General features: G+C 58.4%; 2 long non-coding RNA genes across 3 annotated transcripts; one reads left to right on the forward strand and one right to left on the reverse strand.

Moving 5' to 3' along the window:
- Positions 1-430: 430 nt before the first annotated feature.
- LOC103670271 lies at positions 431-5,171 on the forward strand. Of its 2 annotated transcripts, XR_570526.2 has the most exons (3): positions 431-534; positions 3,526-3,732; positions 4,700-5,171. It is a non-coding gene; the product is annotated as an uncharacterized LOC103670271 (long non-coding RNA). The 2 variants fall into 2 exon arrangements; XR_005835276.1 differs by lacking the exon at positions 3,526-3,732.
- Positions 5,172-7,101: 1,930 nt separating this feature from the next.
- Positions 7,102-10,525, reverse strand: LOC121103054. The gene is made up of 2 exons (XR_005835169.1): positions 10,270-10,525; positions 7,102-7,855 (listed from the first exon to the last, which is right to left on the reverse strand). It is a non-coding gene; the product is annotated as an uncharacterized LOC121103054 (long non-coding RNA).
- Between the last annotated feature and the right edge of the window lie 2,768 nt (positions 10,526-13,293).

Below are 13,293 nucleotides of genomic sequence, written 5' to 3' on the forward strand. Positions count from 1 at the left end.
GGCGGGAGCTTGTCTTTTCCCTTCCACTGCCCTCTCTTTCCCCATCTCAGGCTAGCTTTGTCTCTGCCTCTCTCTGCTAGCCCCCAGCCTACAGGTAAGGACCTGCTTTTCTCCCGTGCAAGGCCACAGGCCAAGTGCAGCGCCTCTCGGGCTCCCTCAGCCTCGGAGGGCGCCTCTGCGCACAGCACCCGGCCTCCTCCCTTCCCCATCGCAGCCCCCGGGCTCCGCAGCTGGGGGGCGGCCGGTATGTGTTGTTCCCCCATTTCTGGAAGGACAGGAGGCTCCAGCCCCTGCGGCTTCCTGCTGCCGCCCGGCTGGCGGAGATGAGAGCCGGCTGCAGAGTTGGGAGTCAGGCAGCAGCACACAGAACAAACAGAATTTTTTTTTGCAACTAGAGGGGGAAGCACAGAGCTAAAAATAAAACGAAAAGATCAGTATCTGTCAGTCTGACAGCTGATTGGCTGCTCGGAGATGCATATAATTACCAGCAACTGGCGCTGGGTAGGCAAAGCCGGGAGAAACTGCTGAGATGAGGTTAGGATTTAACCTTTACATTCTGGAACCACCGGAAGCCGAGGGGAGGACGACGGGCGTCGGTGCTAATGAGGCTGGGGGCGGGCGGGGGGCGGGGGGCCCGCCGAGTCCGAGGGAGGTCCCGGGGGCTCCTCCGGGAAGGCCCCGGGAGCCCTCCGCCCTGACTGCCTCCTCCATCAGACTGGGAGTGCATCTGATTGGGCGGCCTGGAGGCAGTGGTCCTTCTCCCCGCCCAGCCGGGGGTGGTGTCTTTTGGGAAGCCGGGGTCTCACCCCGGACTGAGTAAGGGGGCTATCTAGGGCCCTGGAGGCCCACCCCATCCCCACCCACATTCCTCGGCCTTTCCCCGGCTCGGTGTTGGTTTCTGCCACCCTTGGGGGGCTCCCTCCATCGTCACCCAGTCACCCGCTCCTCGCTGTTTCCTGCCCTACCTGGGGAGGGCATCTGAGCACCTCCGGCTTGTCCTAGATCCCCAGAGAGAGACAAAGACGGCAGGACTGGAGGGATGCCTCAGTTTCTTCACCAGTAAAATGGGGGTGATGTTAGCAGGCCCACTGACCACGCTGCAGACCTGTGGGTGCGGGGCCCAGGCTTACATCTTGATTCTTGCCTGAGGCGGGAGTCAGGGGATGTAGACTCTAATCCCAGCCGGGGTTGGCCCCTTTCTCTCTTAGGACCGGTCTCCCCATCTGTGAATTGAGAGTAAGAGCTCTCCTCCTCTGACCTCCCAAGGGGGCGCGGCGCTCCAAGTGGGATGGTGGAGGTGAGGGGGGAGGTAGTGGTGGAGGTAAGGGTAGGAGAGAACTTCTTTCTGTTCCTGGAACCCACCACTTTCTCCCTCCCAGGCCTCTGCCTGGAGCTCTCTTCCTTCCTCTTCAACCCTTTCCTTCCGTGCCTTTCCTCTGGGAAGCCCTCCCTGACACCCCAGCTGGTCCTCTTGTGCCATGCTGGGTGGTCTCACCTTCTGCTCAGGGCCCCTCGGGATAGGAGACATGCAGGTCCCCGATGTGGGGCCTACCCTGTGGCCCTGACAGCCACCTTGGGCCACACCGCCCAGGCTTAGGGCAATCAGTGGCCTCGGTCGGTGGGGGGCCATCTTTCCCACGTCTCAGCAGGCCCCCAGTGCCTGGGGAACCCCTGGCCCCGCCCTCTGAGCACAGACATGTTGAGGTGACACTCCAGGGACGCTGCCTCTGTGCAGGAGGGAAGGGAGGGAGAATGCCACCTTAATGTCAGGGCCCTGGCCCTTGCTGCCCCGTCCTCAGAAAGTTCCAGAGTTTGCCTGCCCAGCACTGGTCCTTTTCCCATGCTCCGTGCGGCAGGTTGTGGAGGTACCTGGGTGCCAGGACCTGGCCAGCCCAGACTCACCGACAGGAGACCCTGTCCAGAGCTCTTTCACTGCGGTGGGATGCAGAGGGCAGGTGGGGGAGGGCAGAAGAAGGAGATCGGCGTGGTTCGCACTCATACTTCCCAGCCCGGCTCTGGCTGTGCATCTGAAACGCTACAAGGCATTATCTCACGGAGCCCCCACGCGGACTCCTTGAAGGCAGGACTGTTGTTTACATTTTGCAGACAAGGAAACTGAGGTTCCTGGAAGCAGTTAGGCAACGTGGCCAGTGAGGGCAGAGCCTGCATCCATGGCCCGGCCCAGCAGCCCCTGCCTCTCCAAGAGCGAGAGGGAGGCGCGGCCCAATGGGGTGTTGCGAGAGCAGCTGTTGTCCGAGCTTCCTGACAGATGCCTCGGCACGGAGAGTCCGAGGCTGCTATTTGTGGGTGGTGTGCCTAGGAATTCCCCTTCGCTGTCTCTGGGAGAGATCAGGAGGATTTAAACTGCTTTCCAATGATTTGGGATGTCAGAGTGGTGTTTCTTTTGAACGGCCCCGCGGTGATGAGACTGGGCCCCGAGGCTGCCCGGTTTTATTCAGGTTACAGGGATCCTAGCAGCAACCCCAGCGACCGCAGCAGCTTTCACCGACTGAGTGCTCGGCGCGTGCTCGATGGACATATGTTGCCGGGACCCCAGCACCCAGCACTAGCTCCACAAGATGTAGCAGGACAGCAAAGCTTTGCTGGACTCATTTCAGATGAAGAGACCGAAGGTCAGGGAGGTCCCACAGCTTGCCACGAGGAACCCCCAGGTTTCTGTGGTTTGCGAGCCCGGATTCTCATCACCACCTCGCCCAGCTCTTTGAGAGACCCTGTCTGAGCCTCGCTTCAGGAAAGCTACAGAGCCCCAGTCCTCCCACCCCCGCAGTCCGCCACCTGTTCTCAGGTCCCGTACTGAAACCCGGGAGTCTTCTGCACTGAATCGGCCCCTTCCCCCCCTTTTCCTTGCTTACTAAGGAATCAGATGGAAGTTGGCCAGAGTTAGCTCGGTCTTGGGGAATTTGCACTCCAGAGTTGATGGTTTTGCTGGGTGAGCTGATTCAAACCTTCCTTCTTTGTCCTATTGGTTCCCAGAGAAATCTTTGAAGTGGATACAGCTTTACTGTGTGATTACTGGCCGGGTTAATTCATATGTGCAGTTGGTCTCTGTTGCTTATCTCTGCGATGGGGCCCCTGGTTCTAGGGGGTTTAAGCAAGCCTCTCAGAGAGGCCAGCGGTTAGAAACCTGAGATGCTAATATTTCAGAGCTTGACTCTACCACTGCGTGGCCTTGGGAACGTCATCTGACCTGTCTGAGCCTTGGCTTCCTCATCTGTAAAATGGGTACATGCGTGTATCTTCATGCCTGGCTGTAGGTGGGGAGAAAGAGGTCATGTTTTTTCTTTTAAAAAATAACATTTTCAGGGCACCTGGGTGGCTCTATTGGTTAAGCGTTGAACTCTTGATTTCGGCTCAGGTCATGATCTCGGGGTTGTGAGATCGAGCCCCATGTCAGGCTCTGCACTGGGCATGGAGCCTGCTTAAGATTCTCTCCCTCTCCCTCTGCCCCTCCCGGCCCCCCAAATTTCCACAAATAACGTGAGATTTTTATCCGTATACTTTAAGAAATGTTGGTTAAAAAAATACCTCTCCGAACACATCTGAGCCCCTGCTGTGTAGCCAGCATCGCACGGGGCCCTTGGAAGACGACGGTGATATCCCACCCGAAGGCGTGTCCTGCACGCTAGGCTCGAGCCAAGAAACTCTTCACCTGCTCAGGCCACCCTACACCAACCCCATGAGACGCGAGTGACCGGGATGGCCTTTTCCTGGGTGAGGAGAAGGAGGCCAGAGAGGGGAAGTGACTTGCGGAAGACCTGTCCGCTGGGGGAAACTGAGAGGTCAGGCTCTGGATGTGGGCCCTTTGCTCTTAATGAACAGAACGGAGCCCCGCTTCCAACAGGGGCTCAGCTTGGTGGGGGAGACACACCCTGGGGACTTGAGTGCTGACTGTAGGGCACCAGGCTTTTAGGGCAGAGAGATGAACCAGAGGTGGTCCCTGCCTTGGAGGGACTACATCTCCTAGGACAGACCGATGGAAACACCTGGCGGACCAGGGGGCTCGCCTGCCTGTGTAACTGATCCGTCCCGGAAAGAACCACTGGGAAAACTCCCACAGAACCTTGCTTTAAAAGGTCCCCTCCTTGGTGCATTGACATCAGAGTTCTAGGCCCTCTGCTGCAGCTGAGATGGGTGGTGCATGTTTTATACCTCGAACCAGATGCCTCTTGCGTTCTATTTGAAGCCCAGTTTGCTCGGCCTTCGCTGAGCTGTTCTAGTCTGTGGTCTTGAACTAAGATTTCCATCTCCTGTTACTCAGACATGTGAGAATCGTTTTTAAGCAATCACCGAGCCCCTCCCCCTTCCAATCCTGTGCCCAAAGTCCCAAATGGAAGGACACCTTTCGGTGGCCCTGAGCTCTGGGGTCCCCACTGCCACCAAGGCATCTTCAGATGGGGGAAGCGTGTCTTGGCAACGGGCGCAAGATTGCCAGTCCTCTGCATCCGCCAGACTTCAGAGCCCCGGTCTTCAACCTCTGAGCACTTCTGGCCAGTACCTGCAGGGCCTCACACCTCCTGTGGGTGTGGGGTGGCGGTGGGAGGGGTGGAGGGATGCCGGGCAAGGGTCCACCTAGAAGGAGCGGGAGGGGCACCAGCCCAGACCCACAGGCCGAAGATGGGGAAGGAAGGTGCCGGGTGGAGTGGGAGCCACTCTGAAAGGCCTGTGCCCTGTCTTGCAGCTTTCTACAAGAAATTCAAGTTCCTCGGTGGCTGATTTCCACCACGCTCCCCTGAAAACCTGCAAGACAAGAGCCCGCACGTCATCCTCAAGGACAGGTTTCACTGAGAACGTGGCCCGAAGGGCATCCATCAAGGACCTGGATGTGCTCTCTGTTGCCCCCCCCATCCTTTGCTTCCCAGGGCAGCGTGTGGGGGCCCAGGACTGCCGCCCATGGGGGCTGTCCCTGCACCCCAGCACCCCAGTACCGGCAAGGCTGGGAGGGGGGGGACCCCCCACCCCTGCTTCGTTTTAAAGAAAATATGGGAAAGCAGGTGCCACCGCTGGAAAAAAATAGAGACACATGCCTTCCCGTCAGTAACTGCAAGTTCTAAAGGAATTCCTCTCTACACTCCCTCCAGAAAAGTCCCTCCTGCTGCTGTTTGCCCCAAGGCCCCTGTTTGTCCAACAAGCAAACTGGGTTTGTGAAGTAATACAAGCTCTCAGGTTTTCCGTTAATCAAGGGCAACAAGGATACCTGTTCAAATCCCATCATCCCCGGAGTCTGAACGAGGGCGGTGGGTTGATAGAATCCCACCCAAAGCGAAGCGACGGGATGGTGTGTGTAGCTCTCAGTGGCCTGGCCGGCAGTAAAGATGTGGTGACCATGGGAAATTGTAAGAGGCTGTAAACAGCATGGAGCCCCCTCCCCCGCCCCGTAGATGGCTTTTGAGGGGCCCCCCAGGGAACCCAGTTTGGGAACCGTGGGGCTAAGCCAGCTGGGATGGAGGTGTAACTCTTTGACAGCACCGCAGCCACTCCCGTGTCCCCATCAAGGGAGTCTTCCCACAGCAGGGGGCTCTGGAGAGCTCCGTGGCTGTCGTGACTCTGCCGTTCTTTTTGGCTGTGTGACCTTGGGTAGATGGCTTCCCCTCTCTGAGTTTCTGGGTCTCACTGCCTCCCTCCTGGGTTGTGAGTGCTCTGTAAGGCCTGGGTGTCCTGACTGTTGTCATCACCTCTTGTCAGTTCCCCTGACTTCCCACAGCCTCATGCCCTGACCATGTCACTGGATGTCTGTGATGAAAAGGGGGTGCCAAGGGGTAGAATGCACCTGGAACCCCTCTGTGAAGCCGTCTGTGATGAGATAGAGAGCCTGGAAGGGGAGGGAGGAGCCCAGTAGCGGGCGGGCTGGGGGCACCTGGAGATGGTAGTTCTGGGGTGCGTCTGAGCGCTCCCCGACTTTAATGTGCCCCAGATCACCTGGGGATCTTGTCCGAATGCAGCAGGCCTGGGCAGGGGCTCCCAGGTGAGGCAGCTGCTGGCGCCGCACTCTGGCCCAAGGGCGAGGCCAGGCCACCGGCGTCCGGGAGGGCCGGCTCCAGAAAGCCCTGAGAGCCCCAGAACATCCATGCCGGGAAAGACGACGGAACATGAGGGCAAAATTATGTCTTCAACAAAAGAAAAGCCCTCTTCCTCCTCGCATGTAGAAAGATCTCTGTTCCCACCCCCACGCAGCCCCAGGGGCCCGAAAGAATGTGGTATTCTCAGCACAGCTTCCCTCGCCGAAGGGGGTGGATTCGCTCTTAAAAAGTTGCCTGTAAAATGAGTTTTTCTATGTCAAATGCTATTTTCCAGCGGTTCGTGTTTTAAGACCAGGGTAGCATTCCCACTGAGAGATCTCCAACTCTGAGGCATTGGCTTTGAGGATTCGGCCCTCGCCAACTCGAGGGCTGGGGGGGCGCAGCAGGGCCCACGTGTTGGGGGGCTACGGAACCCAGGAGAGCTGGAGCTGCAGGGTTTGGGAACCACAGTCTGAATCCTAGATGGTCCCCTAATGGTCTGAGGTCCACGGCCAGACACTGGCCAGGGGCCCTGACCAATACCACCCAGTGTGAGACTGGCGGGACGGGAGGAACCCAGGGCAAACCAGCCCCTCAACTGGAAGAGGGGCCCAGACAGGCCGTCTGTCATGGCGAACTGGCCACCATGCCTTTGTATAGAATAGGCCACACGCTGCATGTCGGGCTGGGGGTGTTTTTGTTTTTACACTGGGCACAATCTTTTAATGTACTCAGGGAAATTGCTTTCATGACAGTTTGGCTGTTTCCAAAGAGCGCTCTGAAGTTCTGAGGCCAAAGTTCCACAAAGACTCCCGAGAAATGCAGGGTTAGGAGAAGGCTAGGTCTCCTTGCCCAGAGGGCTCTGCTGGCATATGCAGAGGGGTCTGCCGGAATCTCGAATAAGAGACTCAGGTCACGGTCTGCCCACATTGGACAGACTGTGCTTTTCCGGAGCCTCGTCTGGGATCAGTACACCACCGAGCACACTTTGGGAACCAAGTCAATGAAAGGCCCTCAAAACTAAAAAGTCTCCCCGTTCCTGTATTAGTTATCTACAGCTGCGTAACAGATCACCCCAAACTTAGTGATTGAAAACCATAGCATTTATTCTCGAAGTTTCTGTGGGTAAGGAATTGAGAAGTGGGGTAGCCTGATGATTCCAGTTCGTGGTCGCTTTTGAGGCTGTAGCCAAGGTGTTGGTGGGGGCTGCGTCATCTGACGGCTTGACCGGAGCTGGGCAATGGACCCCTAAGATGGCTCCCTCACAGGGCTGGCAAGGCGGAGAGCTCACTTCCTTGCCACAGGGGCTTCCCCATAGGGTTGCTTGAGAGTATTTACAACATGGTGGCTGGCTTCCCCCAGGGTGAGAGCAAGACAGAAGCCACGGTGCCTTTTATGACCTAACCTTGGGTCGTTTCAGCAGCATCCAGTTGGTCACACGGGGCAGCCCTATTTGCCGCGGGAGGGGTCTACAGAGGTGTGAATCCTACCTACAGGAGGTAGGAATCCTCTGGAGACCATCTCGAAGGCTGACTGCCCAGTCACCATCACTTAGGTACGAGAAGGCCAGGAAGCGTGTCTTGTTCACACAGTTGGGGTCTTACCATTGAGGGCGAGTTAGTAACTCTGACAATAAACCTTCTAACCTGTGATCTGTGGGGGAGAAGAGCCCAGCAACCAACCAACACAACAACAGTAACCATATGAATCCACCCAATTTGTCGAGCGCTCCCCGTGTGCCGGGCGCCTCGCGGGCATCATGGCGCTGTGCAGTCCTGTCCCCAAGCGGCAGCTTCCACCAGTAACTCCAGGTTAGGCCACTCCTTTCTAGGACGTGCCTAAAATGAGATGATTTTGTGATGAGAGCTAGAGCAACACGAGCAGCTCGGCCTTCTGGAAGTTCAGAGACAAAATCAGTGACCCGGGTGAACCCGTGGGAGAAGAGTGGAGCATAAACTCGGGATGGATAAGCAGATAATAAATAAAGGAGATAAAATATTGATTTCATGGACATGAACAAGACGCAGGATCCGGGCGAGCCAAGGGAATCTTGGGTTTACCGGAGCCTCACTGCTGGGAGAAGCAGTCCCACCTCCAGGCTGGGAGGCAGGGAGGCCAAGTGGTGAGGAGTGGGTACCCGGGCGCCCGAGACGCCTGTATCCCAGGCCTGCCCGTTTGCTGTTAGCTGTGCGACCCCAGGCGAGTGACTTCATGGTCCTCGGTTTCCCCTGTGCAAAACGGGGTGATGCTGGTGAACCCTCGGGTTGTGTTGATTCCCAGAGACGATCCCTGGCCCAGCATCATGAATGCTGGATGCTTTATCTTGACAAAGCTGGTGGCACCCCAGGTTCAAGGAACCCTTACGGAAGTATCACTGCCTGGAAGGAGGCTTGCTGTGTGACCGAGAGGGGATCTGGAGCCCCAAACCAGACATTAGCTGTTGTTTGGACGACCCCAGAGGGCTGGAAGGAACTCAGCCTCTCCCCCTGCTTGGGACGTGTGCAGGCATGGAGCCCGCCCAGCCCCTTCCTGTCCTGTCCGGGCATGATTTTAACAGAGGATGTGTGTTTCCCCCCCAGAAGTCTCAACCCACTGGGCAAGCCATGGGGAGCTCTAGCTAAATGTGCTTTCCCAGCAAATAGACCAGGCACGGACTCTCAAGAAACGAAAAGCGGGCACCTGTTCCTGACCCCTCCGCCCAGGCCTGGGCTGATGGAGGGGGTCTGAGTGGCAGGGGCCAACAGCAGGTCTTTGGGTCAGGCTGGCCTGGGAGCACTTTGGCTCCATCCCTTGGGGCTGTGTGACCCTGGGCAAGTGCCTCAGCCTCTCTGGGCTTTAGTTTCTCCATCCCTAAAGTCCAGGGATGGACTCCCCTGCTGGCCCTCGGTCCATTCTGAAGAGCCTGGGGCTGGCCAGGAAAGAGTCCACACGGGTGTGCATGGGCTAAGTCCAAGGACCCCCCCCCCTTCCAATCTGGGCAACTCCATTTCATCTCCTTGGTATGTCGGCGTTCTGAGTAATACTTCATTAAAAAGAAGAAGGAGGAGGAGGAGGAGGAGGAGGAGGAGGAGAAGGAGGAGAAGAAAAAGAAGAAAACATGTCCACAGTGACAACAATACGGTCTAGAAGTTTCCTACCAGCTTACTCTGTCCTCTGGCTCATTCCTTCAAGCTCTGTGGGAACAGAGACTCCTCCACGAGCCGGGTTTCGTGACTGCCCATTTCCAAATGGTTCTCGGTTTCCTGGGTTTGGGGGTCTCCTCTGTGGGTGCCATGGGCAGGCGGGTCTCCTCCCCGGACACGTGCTGTGGGCATGGCTGCCCCCCTCCCTGGCCCTGTGCCTAGGGAGTACCCGATGGCCTGCCCAACTCTGCCACACCTGCTTCCCGCGGAAGCTGCCTCTGGGTCTTCACTTCACCTGGGAAGTGAGGAGGCCGTGGACCTGGATGATCTCTCAGCCCCTCTTAACTTCGACACTCCAATCACTGCATTAATAGAGCTCCAGCTGTCTGCAGAGTGGTATCCGGGGTGTGGAAGGGGCCAACGACCATCCTGGTAGAAGGAGCCAAGCGGAGCCTGTGGCCTCTGGCGGGCCTGGGGACAGCACGGCTCCGAGTGGCCACCCAGGCCCCAGGAGAATCCAGTGCCAGGCCCGGCTGCCAGGCTGCCATTTGAAATGTCTCCTGTTGGTGGCACTTCGGCGTGGTTCAGGTGTTCTGGTCTTAGAGTGTATTTGGTTTGTACTTGAAAACATGCTAGCTCCCTCTCTCTGTGAAGGTTCTGTTTTTCACTCGAGAGAATCACAGGGCCTCGAGCTGGATCTGACTGTGTCATTCCCCAGGTAGAACCCATCCCTGGCTCCTCACCGCCCTCCGAAGACAGTCTAAGGCTGGGATGGCCCAAAACCTTCTGGAGCCTGGGACAGGCCAAGCCTTCCCATCTGAGGGTTCTCCACTCTTTACCCTCTCTCCTTCAGACACGCAGACTGGAACGTGCCGACCTCTCCCTCCCTCTTCTCTCCAGAGCCTCATGCTTGCTGCGTCCTCTGTCTAGAACACTCCCTCTCCTCATGGCTCCTGAAATATCACTTCCTCCAGGAAGCCCTCCCTGCCTGAGCCACTTTATTTAGTTCATGCTCACCCTGTACTTCTCCTTTGCAGCACTCATCATTGTAATGATCTAAAAAACTCCTCTTTATTTGACACCCCCCTCCCCCAAACGTGGGCTCCGTGAGGACCTCCCTCTCTGATTACCGAGGTCCGGTGCCCAAGGGGGGCTCTGGAAACGGCTGCTGAGTGAATCCATGACTGGAGACAGCCTGTTGATGAAGGTTGGTAACCCGGGGCCAGCCAGGGCTGCCAGCCATTCACCTGCCCAGCCCACTCCGAGCCCGGGCACGCCGGTGGCCACCCCGCTCGGCGCTCCTGCCCCAAGCCTCCGCCTGGAAGGACGGAAGGGGTTAAGTGCTTCTGGCGGCCTCGTGCTGTGTCTGCGGCAGTTCCCTCTTCCGGGGCTGCAGCAACCGAGGTTGGCGAGGAATGTTTGCAATGCAGAGCTAGGAGGGAGGGCGGGCTGGTGGAAGTGGAGGCCTGTGGAGGCCGGCCGGGCCAGGCTCCCCAGTTGAGCAATCGCCCAGGCCCCAGCCGGTTCCTGTAACTCCTGCCCCTCCCGCCTTTTCCCGCCTTGCCGGCTTCCTCCACCCGCCTGCCCGGCAGTGGGGGCGGCGTGTCCTCGGGAGCAGCGGAGGGAGGCGGAGGGCTGGAGGCCCCGAGCGCTTGGAGGCCAGGGGCGAAAGGGAGGGGCTTCCAAGGAGAGAGAGAGAAGGAGTATGGTCCGCTCAGCCACCTTGGCCCAGAGAGGGCAGGGCCTTTGCCCAAGGTCACACAGGGAGGCCCACTGAACTGGACCACACCCTGGATTCAGCCTTTTTTGTTCCCACGGCACCAGGCCATGGCTCCACAGGGCATGCAGGTCACCGAGCCTCTCAGATGGGATGCTCTCTCCATTGAAGGCGAAGACCTTCACCCCCCGCCCCCCATCCCGGGCCGGCTCTTCACGGGAGCCCTCGGGGCTCAGAGAGGAAGGTGGCTTTCAATGGGCTGCGCGCCCCCCCCCGGACCCCCCCCTCACCTCCCTAGCATTGCCCACTCCTTAGCCTGTCCTGGGGACACTGGTCACCTCCCTCCTCACCTCCGGGAGTGTGGAGTGAACGGATGGAGGGCGCGCAGGAGGTGGTTCTCCAAAGCCCCCTCTCCTTCCTCATTCCCATCCCCTTGGAGGAAGGCCCTTCACGGTACAGCCCCGGTTCTAAGCGAATTTCTTTCTCCACAAGCACACACCTTCTCTGGGAGACGCAGCATTCCCCGGCACCCCAGAATGGGCTCCGTCCACGGACAGTATTTACAAGGGACATCTGGGGAGGCGGCCGCTACAGTCATTCAGACCAGATTTGAATCCCAGCTCCACCTCCTTCCAACTTCGTGGCCGTGGCACATTGAACCGAGCCTCAGTTTCCTTCTCTGTAAAGTGTAATGAAGGGGGGGGGACGGGGGAGCAGCAGCTGCTAGGCTCTGGGCCACCTGCCTTTCCTGGTCCCACAGACATTTGATCCATTTGGGGCTTGCTCAGTCTGTGCCCCCACCCCCGCTCCAGGCCCTGGGCTTTGCCTAAGCTGTCGGAGGATGATGGGCTCGGCAGCCCTCCGAGGAGCTGCTGCCTTGGCCACATCTGGGGGAAACAGCAGCCGAGGTACTGGGACCCCACGTGTCTGGAGGGCAGGGTAGGTGATCCCTGTGAGCGAGACATTCCTAGGAGAGTCAAACACCTTTTTACAGGTAAGGAGGCTCAAGGGAGGGGAGACTCGCCGCCAGGCCATGCAGATGTAGAGGGATTTTAACCTGGAAAACCACACCAATAACACCAAGGACCCTGCCACGCTCGGTTCTGACATCATTTATGGATTCCTTACTGCATGCCAGGCAATGGCTGACCTACTTTAATTCAACAACATGCCTAAGAGGGAGGTAGATTGAGCCTCATTTTTTTTTTCAGGAAACAGAGAGGTTGATGCACTTGCCTGGGGTCACACAGCTTGGAAGGAGTGGAGGCTGACTTTGAATTCAGGCCCCCTGCCTCCAGAGCCTGTGCTCTCGGCCAATCTTCACACCTGGCTTGGGATCCTGGCCCTGCAGAGAGGGCTGGGCCACCTTGGCTGAGCCGCTCAAGCCCCAGAGTCACAAAGGGAGGGAAGAATCTTCAGCACCCACTGGGGGCGGGGAGGCGCTGTGCTGAAGGATCACTGCCACCGGGTGAGGGGAGCTCAGAGGGGCCAAGCCTCTTGCTCTGGGGCACACAGCCAGCCGAGCCAGGCCCCATGCCCCGGCTGATGGTGGCTCCGCGTCCCTCCCTGCTCCCTGTCCGTGGTCCACCGAGGCCACGGCCGGCAAGGACCCCCACAGCCGGCTGCGCGCCAGCGGACAGATGGACAGACGACGGCCGCCCCCTTCCAGGGCCTGCGGGCTGCGCGGCTTCGCCACCTCCTCGCGAGCAGGTTTCCTTTAAGAAACCAGAAGATTGATTTCCTGGCAGGCTCTGCGCCGAGGAGCCCGTCCAAATGGTTTGCATGTCTGCATTTTTTACTGCTCCGTTTAATATGTATGCAAATGCCGGCCGGCTGCGCCCGCCGCGGCCGCACAGTCACACGCGGCGCCCCATTAAAGCGGCCGTCCGGGCGCGCGCCTCCTTCCAGGCGACGGGCTCGGGCCCTGATAGATGGGGTGCGGGGACGGAGACAAATGACGGGCTTTGTAATTTCTTTTTCTCTTTTCGGGGGACGGGGGGAGCAGCTCCGACTGGAAACAGCAAGAGATTTAAATATATGCAAAATTGTTTGGGGGTTGGGGGGTAGAAACCTGAACGCGGGAGAAAATTCAGCGTTTCCTCCGTGGGAGTCGGGCAGGAGGCTGGAGGGGGAGCCGGAGCCCCCACAGTCACCTTCTGGCGGAGAGAGCGGCTCTGCTCCTGATAAGCACAGTCCTACGGGAAGCGCTGCTTCAGCCGCAGTGAAAAGGAAAATCCTGATTATTTTCACCCTGGTTTCGCCTGGGGGGCGGTGGAGGCGGCGGGGGAGGGGGCACTGGCGCAAGGTTTTCCCATCCCACCCCCCCCCCACTTTCTTTTCTGGGGCTTCCGGGGCTTGGCACTTTACAGGTATGATGTCATATAACTCTCGCACTAGCCCCACTGGGTAGGTCGCACCCATTGTACAGATGGGGAAA

Source organism: Ursus maritimus, unplaced genomic scaffold (assembly GCF_017311325.1).
Source record: "Ursus maritimus isolate PB19 unplaced genomic scaffold, ASM1731132v1 scaffold_17, whole genome shotgun sequence".
NCBI classification, from domain to species: domain Eukaryota; kingdom Metazoa; phylum Chordata; class Mammalia; order Carnivora; family Ursidae; genus Ursus; species Ursus maritimus.